Here is an 11,606-nt window from a genome sequence, read left to right as displayed (position 1 = left end):
GCGCTCCAAAGACTCCTTCCGTCCGGCGCGGCCTAATACGGTGTGCGGCGCCCCGAGCCCGTCCCCGCTACACAGGACGCTCCGGGCACGCAGGACATAACGAAAAGTGAGGCGAGGAGTGGCGGGACCGACGCGTCAGCGGCACATTGAAGTTTAACCTAACCGCCCCTACCCCGCGACGGAAGTTATTGGTGCGCAGCGTCGGTGCAGTTCCCGTAGAGGTGCACCGAAGCGTCTCGTCGCTCCTAGCTCTGCTTGCCGGCGTTAATGAGCGCCACCGCTCCCCCGCCTCCCTCCGGCCTATAAAAAGGAGCGCTCTCTCATCGTCCCTCACACACAAATCCTAGCGCCTCTCTCCCAAACCATAGCCGCCACCATCTCATGAGTCGACGCCATGGCTGGTAGAGGCAGAGGCAGAGGCCGAGGTCGTGGTCGTGGTCATGGCCGTGGCAGAGCTGTACGCTCGTCGTCGCCTGCGACGCCGTCGTCTTCATCGTCGGACCAGCAGGAGGAGGAGGAGCAAGTGATGTTCGAGTTCGTCTTCATCCTCAAGGGCGACCCACTCGGCATCCAGAGGCTACCGGACAAGTTCGCCGACATCGTCGCTGGCAACGAGCCGGCCGCGCTGCATCTGCGGCAGGCTGGCTGCGACTGCTGCCGGTGGCCGGTGGACATGCTCTTCGACGGGCGTAGCAAGATGTACCTTCACACCGGTTGGGAGAAGTTCGCGCGCTACCACGACCTCGAAGTCGGCTACGTGCTCACATTCTCCTACCTTGGCGACGCTGATATGAGCGTCAAGGTGTTCGACGACATGCGCTGCCGTCGGCACTACCACGGCGACAACGATGAGGAGGACGGTTGAGTGTTATTTCTTCGCAGCGAAAATTGGCACGGAGGTTTCTGGATGTTCTTTCTCGAAAGGACCAACATGGCTATGATCACCAGATGGATTTTCCAGTTTGGGTGACTGGGAGTGCCTGAGAGTGTTTTTTTCTTGGCAGCGAACACATGAAATCTACGATGCCAACACTAGTTAGGTTTCCTCATTTGCCAATATTTTAATTTGTGTCAACCATGGTTCAAACTATGTATTAGTTTGTGGAAACCATGTTCCAAACTATGTCTTAGTTTGTGTAAACCATGTTCCCAATTATGTGCTGTATTAGTTTGTGGAATGTTTCTTCTCTCTATTGAAATAAATATGCAAAAAAAGAGTATTTTAATGTCAAAAAAAGTTTGGGGCGGCGTTTGGGAGACGCGGCTGGGGAGCGACATCCCCAAACGCGGCACAAACAAAACACGTCCGCCAAACGCTCGATCCGGCGCCGTTTGGGGGACGGGACGCGGCTGGAGATGCTCTGAGACATCCTAGAAGGTGATATTAATCGTCCTAGAATGTGATAGTCAGAAGACATCTTTTTATTTCTTCTCCTTTAGCTAGATTACTTTTGAAGAATCATTTTTGCCATTTTTGCTAAGTATGATATTTCACCACCAACCAATATCATAAATATGTTTGGAAATTAGCTGAATAGTACTGACCGCAAAACAAAAGCTAAAATTCGCATTGGCATTTCAGTTGTATATTGGTCAACATGGAATTGTAGAAGTGATATTATGTTTAACAAGAAGGGTACATCTAATTTTTTGCAGGTTATCCATATAGCTATACATTAGATCCAGCTATGGCGTTTGCTTTCTCCGGATGATCAGCGGGAATGTATGGTTATTGGATGCAACCGGACATATTAATCGGATATAAGATGTTTAGATTTTTAAGACCCTACCTTCTATTTCGATGGTTGATTTTTGTATCAACCCTCTCTAATCTGTAATTTGTAAACCTTACTATTTAGCTACTCTTTTCATAAAAAAACTGTGTACATCGACTGATGCAAAGGCCGGAGAATACCCTATTTCGAAAAAAAAGCCATGGCCATGGCGATGTTCACAAAGTTTGCTTCTCTGAAAGCGGTAATAATCAGACGATCTTCAGAGAAGCTTGGCTAGAATATCAAGACGGACAACCCAATGAGGTGATGTGATGATTCTTGCGAGATGCTAGGCCAGAATGGATCGGTCTGAATTCTGAGGTCGGCGAGGAGAGAGAGAAATCCGGAAATTCTGTGAAATCAGTCGAGTGAGAGCAATCGAGATGCTGCTGTGGGAATTTAGAGCACTGATTCACTGAACATAACACAGATGCCACCCAACATGGCCAACACCTGTGCGCATTGCTGCCTAACTCGCATCTAGTTTTCGATTCGGCCTAGTAGCACTAATGTGTGAAACCACGTAGTTTGGTTACGTATAGACGGTTTATTTCTCGCCTCTAATCTACTGCATTAATTTGTTGACAATGGTAATACTGAGCGCTAGAATGTTGGAGCGCGCAACTTGAGAGATCCTGGAAGGCGATATGACCATAGCAATGTCGGACCTCGCCGCCGATCGGTCTAAACTCAGAGTCTGAGGACGATCCAATGAGGCGATGTGTTGATTCTTGCGAGATGGCGGGCCAGAATCGATCGGTCTAAACTCGGAGTCTGAGGACGGCCAGGAGTGACAGAAATTCTGTGAAATCAGTGGAGTGAGAGCAACCAAGATGCTACTGTCGGAATTTAGAGCATTGAACATAACACATATGCCACCCAACGTGGCCAACATCTGTGTGCGTTACCGGCTCGCTCGTGTCGACGTCACATGGAGGGTGCTGCGCCACTGGACGCGCGCCATGCCGGAGTCGCCCGTGCTCAAGTAGCTGCTTCTCTGCCGCGTTCAGTCCTCCTCCTCTCTCTCGTCAACGCGATGACGCTGCTCGCAGGCTCCTGCGAGAAACGCGCGCGCACAGGCGGCTATGAGCCGGCGCCAAACGCCGGCAAGGACGGCACAGAGTTCCGCATCAGGCTGCTACCACTGCTCGCCGCGCTGCCCTCCTCCCCTCTCACAAGTGCGGGAATGTCAATTGAATTCAGAATTAGCGCGGCATGTGATGCCAAACTTGGGGAGCCAAGATCCATCGATTGGTTACCTCTAGGATCGAATCACACAAGCCTGGCCTATGAATTTCTGACACCTTCCATCCCCATACAGTAACTCGCTACGACCTTGTGAGCCATGTAATTGACTCTGTCAACTTCAGTTTACCTTTAGCTTGTCTACCGGAGCTTCAAGACTTGCTTTTTGTTCATCCGTTTTTCCTTAGTGTGATTGGGCGACATATGCAAGCACTTTTATAGAGGCTGGGTGGAGCCAATATTAACTGGATAGGACAAAGATCTATCCAACCATTAGAGCATCTCCAACAGGCGCGCTATCCTACATCCGCGCTATAAAAACCGGTTTACAGCGCGTGGGACGAAATCGGCCCTCCAGCAGGCGCGCTATCCGCCGCGGTGCTGCAAAATTTTTGGGGCGCGCGGCCCTTTGAATTATCCAGGGCGCCAAATGTGACGCGTCGGCTGCAGCGCGCGGCATCTCTTCGCACACCCGTGAATACACAACGACTGAAATTTCCCTGCGCCCGCGTCCCCCATTTTCCCACCGCGCCACACGATTCCGCCGCCGGGTCCGCTGTAGCTCACCGCCGCGCCGTAGATCCGCATCGCCCGCGCCTCCTCCTAGCAGTTCCGGCCGCTACGCCGCGTTGTATCGACCCGCCGCCGTCGCCACCGACGGGCACAAGGCAGGCGCTTCTCCTCGCCTCCCCGCGCCTTCTCCTCTTCCTACCCCGCGCCGCCGTCGCCATGTCGTCGTCGTCGAGCCTACTATCAACATGGCGTAGCCAAGATGCTCGCCGGTTTGCTTGCAAGCTATGTGCCTCCACCGGTCGCCATCATTTTGTCAATTTTTTTGCTACTAGCTAGTTGTAGTGAAATCATTTCATATGTATATTTGTAGAGTTTATCATACGATTCATCGGATGACAAGTACGACCAAGAGGAAGAAGAGAACATATCCATACTATTAGCATACCACGACGTCAAGAAGCAAAAAATAGGTGGATCGGTGTTCGGTAGACAGAAGTTGTGGAGAGAAAGGATTGAAGGGCATGAGAGGTTGATGCGGTCGTGTTTCAATGAGAATCCGATATTTCCCGAAAGCTATTTTTGGTGGCATTTTCGGATAAGCATCGACTTGTTCAAGCACATCGCAACGGAGGCGACCAAGTATGATCGATTATTTGAGCAACGGAGAAATGCCGCAGGAGAACTTGGTCATAGCACATACCAGAAGGTGACCGCCGCCTTGCGTATGTTGGCATATGGTATACCAATGAATCTAATTGATGATAATTTGGCCATGGGAGAGAGCACTTCTATCTTGTGTGAGAAGCGCTTTGCCGTGGTAATTGTGAATGTTTTCGTATCCACATACTTGAGAGCTCCCAATGCTCAAGACACGTGATGGTGCTTATCGTAACGCCCACTTCAAACTGTTGGGGAACCCCAAGAGGCAGGTATAATGAGCATAGTAGCAAGTTTTCCCTCAGTAAGAAACCAAGGTTAATCGACCGGTAGGAGAAAAGGTGTGATTTCTGAAGGTGTTGCTAGCTGACTAGTGGCAGGGCCCACTACCGGCGTCAGCAACAACGTGGAACTTGCACACAACACAACCAAAGTACTTTACCCCAACTTACAGTGAGATTGTCAATCTCACCGGTTTGCTGAACACAAAGGATTAGACATATCGAGTGGAAAGAGATGTTTGTAGAAAGTAAACAGAACACGAATTGCAGTAGAATATATCAGTAAAGGAAACAGGACCGGGTCCACAGTTCACTAGAGGTGTCTCTCCATCAGGATAAATAGCATGTTGGGTGAATAAATATAGCTGGGCAATTGACAGAATATCGACCATACATGACAAGATGATCACTATGAGATTTGATTGGACATTACAACATAATACATAGACCACAATCCAACTGCGTCTATGACTAATAATCCACCTTCCGGTTATCGTCCGAACCCCTTTCAGTATTAAGTTGCAAGCAACAGATTATCTCATTAAAAAATGTGTGTAAAGTAAACAATAGAATTATCCTCGGATAAAACATTATTGTTTTCTCCCTAGTAGCAACAACACATCTACAATCTTAGAAGTTATTGTCACTCTCCCAGAAAACTAGAGGCATGAACCTACTATCGTGCATAAATACCCCCTCTTGAAGTCACAAATGTCCACTTGGCCAGGGTTTCTACTAGCAACGAAGAGCTGCAAAATCACAAATAACATATGACATGAATATATAATCAATCCTAACATAGTATATAATATTCATCGGATCCCAACAAACACAACATATTGGATTAGATAAAGATGATCTTGATCATGTAGGGCAGCTCACAAGATCTATACATGAAGCACAAAGTGGAGAGGACAACCATCTAGCTACTGCTATGGACCCATAGTCTAGGGATTAACTACTCATGCATCACTTCAGAGGCGGGCATGGCGATGTAGATGCCTCCGGCGACGATTTCCCCCTCCGGCAGGGTGCCGGGAAGAGCTTCAGAACCCCCCGAGATGGGTTCTGTGATGATGACCGCGATGGAACTTTTCGTGGATGGAGGCTCGGGTATCCAGGGTTTTCCCGAGAAGATGTATATATAGGCGGAGGATTTAGGTCGGTGGGGTGCCTGGGGGGCCCACACCCCCCTCGGCGCGGGCCAAGGCCACGCTGCGCCAAGGGTGGGTCTAGCCGCCCTGTGGCACCTCTTCGACCCTCCTCTGGATTTCGTCTTCGTTTTGGTAAAATATTGACTTCGGCTTTTTTTTCGTCCAATTCCGAGTATATTTGATGTATAACTTTTCTGAAATACAAAAACAGCAGAAAACAGGGAATGACACTATGGCGTCTTGTTAATAGGTTAGTGCCGGAAATCATGTAAAAATGCAATAAACTGTAAGCAAATCATATATGAATTGGTGTAAAACAAGCATGGAGCATCAAAATTATGGATACGTTTGAGACGTGTCAACACGGAAAGACTTGTGGAGTTCAACGCCGACCGGCGATTTCCAGGTATGCTTGGCTCCATTGATTGTATGCATTGGAGTTGGAAGAATTGTCCAGCGGTATGGCATGGACAATTGAAAGGGTACAAGAAGGATGCCACTATAGTCTTTGAAGCAGTCGCCGATCATGAGACTTGGATATGGCATGCATTTTTTTTTGGAATGCATGGGTCTTGCAATGATATCAATGTTCTTCAACGGTCACCACTAATGAAAGACTTGCAATGCGGGAAGGTCCATCGGTGGAGTTTGAAGCAAATGGCCACAAGTACAACTATGTCTACTTCCTCGCTGACGGGATATATCCAAGGTGGCAAACATTTGTGAAGCCGGTTATTCAACCACGAGGTAAGAAACAAACCTAATTTCACAATGCACAAGCTGCGGCTAGGAAAGATGTAGAGAGAGCATTTGGGATTTTGCAAGCCCAATTTGCCATTGTGAGGGGGGCGGCTAGATTTTGGGACCAAGAGTGCCTGTGATATATCAGGACCGCTTGTGTCATCATGCATATCATGATTACAGAGGATGATCATGGGAAAAATGTGGATCATACCAACTACGAGTTAATGGGGGTTCCCGTGCAAGTGAGGAGGTCCGCACATAGGATTGCCCGGTTCATTGCTTCGTACCATGCCATTCGCTCCAACGACACACATGATGAGCTCCAAAAAGATCTCATGAAGAATGGTGGAATTGTCATGGACAAAAATAGTTGCATACTTGTTGTATTTGTTCGAAAACTATATGTTGTATTGTTTCAAAATTATGTTGTATTGTTGTATGTTGATCCGCAAACTTGTTGTATTTGTTGTGAATAATTTGATGTACTTGTCATATTTGTTGTGAATAATATGATGTACTTGTCGTATTTGTTGTGAACAGTTTGTTGTATTTGTATGGTACATTTATTTGTGAATTTTTTAAGCTTGTTTGATCTTGTTTGATGCATAGTTGTGTGTGATTGTTGTTTTCGTCGGCGATGCGTGGTATATATTGGAGCGTCCGGCGGAGGAACATTTTTAGCGCCCGCGCACGCTCTCTTGTTTAGCGCCTCCGGTGGGGGAAAATTCGGGGCAGCGCGCGGTAAATGTTTACAACACGGTCGCAGCGACATATAGCGCGCCGAAGTATAGAGCCTCTGTTGGAGATGCTCTTACAAACTAGGGTGGGGTACCACCGATCCTAGCCATGTTGTTTTGGAGAATGAGAGCCTATCGATGCTTGAAACTGCTCAAGGTGGACCACCCCGTCCCGGCGCTACGAGCTGAAGCCGCAGAAGCAGCCGAGATCGCCGCCGCCAAATTGTTGCAGAGGGAGCAGGACCTCCACCACCGGACCTGACCACCGATAGATGCCACACCGGCCGCCATCGAGAGGGGGGTGAGAGCCTTCCCAACCAGGGCAGAGCTGTCGAGCGGAAGAGGCCCCGCCGATGCCATCCTCCTCGTAGGCTTAGCTAGGTGGAGTCATCTGACGTCATCGAGGAGGGTCGGGGCCTAGGAGGAAGGGTGCGACGTTGGCAGGGTTAGGGCTTTCCCCAAGTAGCCCCTAGAAACGACGCGGATTCAGAACAACTAGTTGAAGTAGTGAACTCCCCATTTAAATCAAGGAAGTAGCTTATATAGTGTGGCATTGATCTTCAAAACGGGGGACCCTAGCTGGCGGTCGACCGCCCAACTTCACCCGCGCGATCAATTTTCGACCAGATGCATCCCTTTTGGTTTATAGCATGACTCTTAATCTCCTTTTTAGCCACAAGTACGGGGTATTCACGTAAAGCTGCTCGCAACAATTCTGTTTTGGTTTGCTAAAGCATAAACGACAAGGAGTAGACCATGCATCCTGCGCGCGTCATTTTCTCTCTCTCCTCACACAAATGATTTTCGGAGAAAATTGCACAAACCACTCACTATTGTTTCACTATTGTTGTCTGTGTTACACAAACCACATACTTTTCACGTCTTTTGCAAAAACACCAATTTTGCATGTAATTGGTTGCACAGAGGTCCAGACAGGACCCACGGTTAGTGATGTTGTGCGTCCACGTGTCATCAACTAGCCTTTTTTCAAACCTTATAAATTACGAAAATATTCTAATAAATGAAACAATATAAGCTAACAAATTTAGACAAGTTTGAAATAGTTTAAAGTATTTATCTGGCCAAAACTTCGGTTCAAACTTTCAAAAACTTTTGAAAATTTTCTAGTATTTGAAACAATATGACACAAGTAATTTGGAAAAGTTTGCTATAATTTAAATCCATCAAGTACTTGCCATATTGAACTTACCTCCGCCTCCGGCCATCATACCGCTAGATTTATATTGTTACGTTTATTTGAAAATTCCAAATTTGTAGAATATTTGAAAATTTCCAAATTTTAATTTTTTAAAAAGGCTATTTTATGATACTTGGGTGCCACATCATCAGTAACCGTGGACCCCACTACTAGGAAAAGGCTTATAGCCGCACTTCTTACCGCCGGCGAGTACGATTTAAAGATGCCGGCGGTAAGGCCTTTTAGGCCCGCCTCGCATTACCGTCGGCGAGTTTAAATAGGGTCGCCGGGGGTACGACACTTACCGCCGGCGAAATGGAATCGAAAATGCCGGCGGTAAGGTGGGCTGAGACCACCCGGACAGGCCTCCAATTACCGCCGGCGATTTGGACTTGTAAATGCCAAGGATAATACAATTACCGCCGGCGAGATGGATTTGCAAGCGCCGGGGGTAACTTAGTCTGTTGTGGGTTATTTTGGGCCAAAATTACCGCCGGCGTTCCTGTTTCATTTTCGCCGGCCGTCGAGAGGCCCCCGCGAGCGAGCGACCAACGGTGCCGGCCCAACCTCCTCACATCCCCCGTGCTTCCCGGCCCAACCTCCCCACATCCCCCATTCCTCCTCACGCTCTCCCCTCCTCTCCCCCTCCCCACCCAGTTGTGCCGCCGCCACCTCACGCAGCGGTGCGTCTCCGGCGCGGCGATGAGGATCTTCGACCTGCTCGAGCTCTCCGGCGAGGCCTCGGGCAAGGAGGCCGTCGCCAAGGTCGCCAAGGAGGTCGTCCCGCGGTCCCTCTCCAAGGACGAGAAGAAGCAGCTCTACGAGCTCAAGAAGAAGTAGTTGCAGCAGGAGGAGCTCCTCCTCAAGCAGCAGCAGGAGGGCCAGCACCAGCTGCCCCAGCAGCAGCACCAGGATGCTGGTGGTACGCGCCTCGATCTCCCTCCCTCGATCCCTCTAGAATCTAGATTTCTTGCCTGGTCCCGATCCATCTATCTTGGGTTAGATTCCACTTCCTGGTCGCGGCTTTGGGGAGGTTAATTTCGGCCGGATAGTTTGGTACTGCTGGGTTATGGATAGATCGACTGCCCCGCCTGTGTAGATTCGTTCTAGATCTTGTGTTCTAGGGGAGGCAGCCAGATCCAGTGATTAGGTTTTGCATATTGATTCTCGTCCTGCGTTTCTATCTCTGCAGAATCTAGCGGACTAATGTTCATCTACTCCTAATAAATTAGTTCGGTTTCTCATATGCCATCTGATCATTGTCATACAATGAATGTTTCCAAGTCGATATGTTGGCTTCATACTCAATCTCATGTACTAATGCTTGCATGTTTCTTACTAATTGATCTCAGCACGTAATTTATGTTTCCCTGTAAATACTCTCTGCCATCTAATCATGTGATGCAATGAATGTTTCCTAATTTACACATCTCAGGCACTGCAATTATAGATCACATTTTTTTGCTTCTGTTACATCTGTCTGCTGATTGCACTTTTTTGGTAGTGGATTACAGTCAAAGCCTTTGTTCACTACAGATATTATTTGATTACGTTTTTTTGAACTTACATATACAAATGTTTTGCTCAGAATTACTGAGCCATTGCAGTCACTTCTCATATGCAAGATAATTGTGACACCCAAGAGTGAAATCATCTCATCCTCAATCTCTTCTCGAGGTCCAAATCAGACGGCCTCGCTTGTTGATTGTGCCGCCGATCTAGGAATTCGGGTGTCGTTTAGAGTGATGCAGGTAGCTGACGGTGCTGGTTAAGAGTTTAGGCCGCGAATCTGTAGGGAAAACCTTAGCTTTTCTCGGTTTAGTCGCCCCTGTTTGCTTTGGCTGGTGAAAAATTTAGTCTTTGCCGAGGGATTGTTAGGGATCTACTGGCTGATGCCTAGGTCTACAGATTACTGCCTTGTTGTGGTGAAAAGTTCTTAGATTCCGAGGTCGGTCTCAGTATTCAGTAATTACGATCTTACTGTGTTTTTGAATGCTCTGCTATGCTTTATTTGCTCATGTGTGCTGAAGAAGTTTGTGCATACCCAAACGATTGTCTAATTCAGCATACATGTACCAGATGGCTATCATGTGCACCTTGGCATCATCCTGTCTGGACTGTTGTGCAACTTTTGATAAAGTAGGCATTGTTTATATACATGTTATTACACTTGGATTTCTCCCGTAGTTATTACACTTTTGATAAGCCGCCGAGATCTGTGAGTGGTACATGGGGATCTGGTTGAGGGGGGTCTGGTGCGCCAAACGTCGCCGCCCGTCGGGGCTTGCAGATTGAGGGCTCCTCTCATTCTGCCTTCCTATTTTTAGAACTAGCTAAATGATTATTCCATGCTTTTTCAGTTGTATTTCAGTTTTGAATTAAACCTGGCAGAGTACATGATTCACCTTTTTATTTGCTATCATGTTCATTAGGTCATTCATCTGCTTTGAGATGATCTGAGCACTTTACAATTTACAAACCTGCTTAGTCTAAAATGCCAGGCACATATATCAGCTCACTTTTGTGTCTCATGGGTAGTCTGAAACTCCCATGCATTTCATTTACCGCTCTTCTTCAGACTTGCCATTAGTGTTTTCTGTAGCATACTCCTGGATAATAATTCAGTAGCAGTAGTTGGTAGTAATAGCAGGAAGATATTCCTTACTTTTTTTCTTTCAAATTGCCTTCTAAACATAAATGCTGCCATGGTAACTCCTTAGATGGCAGGTCACTTATCTTGTTTTTTTCATGATGTTGCAGTGTTGTTTGGCAGGAATCGGAGATGAACGTGGCGGAGGCGAGCAGCAAGGAGAAGCAGCCCCCAGGTGCTCCTGGGCAGCGAGGAAGAGGATCGAGCGGAGCGCGATCTGGGGATCATGGAGTGAACCTAGAGGAATATTGTGTGCGGAGGAGCACGTCGGAGCAAAATTGTAATATGAGCAAAATTGTAATTACTGTCCAGTTTAAATACAATTATGTAGAGAAACTTTGGATCGTATAGAATAAAGAGCGTATAGAATAAAGAGTGAATTTGTTTTTATTCTATATCTGAAGGTTTTGTGATTTAATGTCAGTTTTTTTTAAATCCTAAAATACATACCGCCGGCACATAGGGCTGTTTGCCGGTGGTAACTTAAATTACCGCTGGCGAGTTGGGAGGTGCCGGTGGTACCTATTACCGCCGGCGAGTTGGGAAAACCGCCGGGGGTATTTCCACCTTAATTACCGCTGGCGCTTACGAATATGCCGGCGCTAGCACTTTACCACCGGCGAGGTTATCGCCGGCGAATTCGAAAGTGCCG

At 47.6% G+C, this 11,606-nt stretch overlaps 1 long non-coding RNA gene across 1 annotated transcript; it reads left to right on the top strand.

The window, feature by feature from the left end:
* Positions 1 to 8,828: 8,828 nt before the first annotated feature.
* Positions 8,829 to 11,344, top strand: LOC127348984 (uncharacterized). Its single transcript, XR_007880055.2, has 2 exons — positions 8,829 to 9,226; positions 11,065 to 11,344. It is a non-coding gene; the product is annotated as an uncharacterized lncRNA (long non-coding RNA).
* The last annotated feature ends 262 nt before the right edge of the window (positions 11,345 to 11,606 follow it).

The sequence above is a fragment of the Lolium perenne genome, chromosome 1, assembly GCF_019359855.2.
Source record: "Lolium perenne isolate Kyuss_39 chromosome 1, Kyuss_2.0, whole genome shotgun sequence".
Classification (NCBI taxonomy): domain Eukaryota; kingdom Viridiplantae; phylum Streptophyta; class Magnoliopsida; order Poales; family Poaceae; genus Lolium; species Lolium perenne.
The sequence above is the reverse complement of the archived record's forward strand: the minus strand, read 5'-3'. Positions and strand labels throughout refer to the sequence as shown.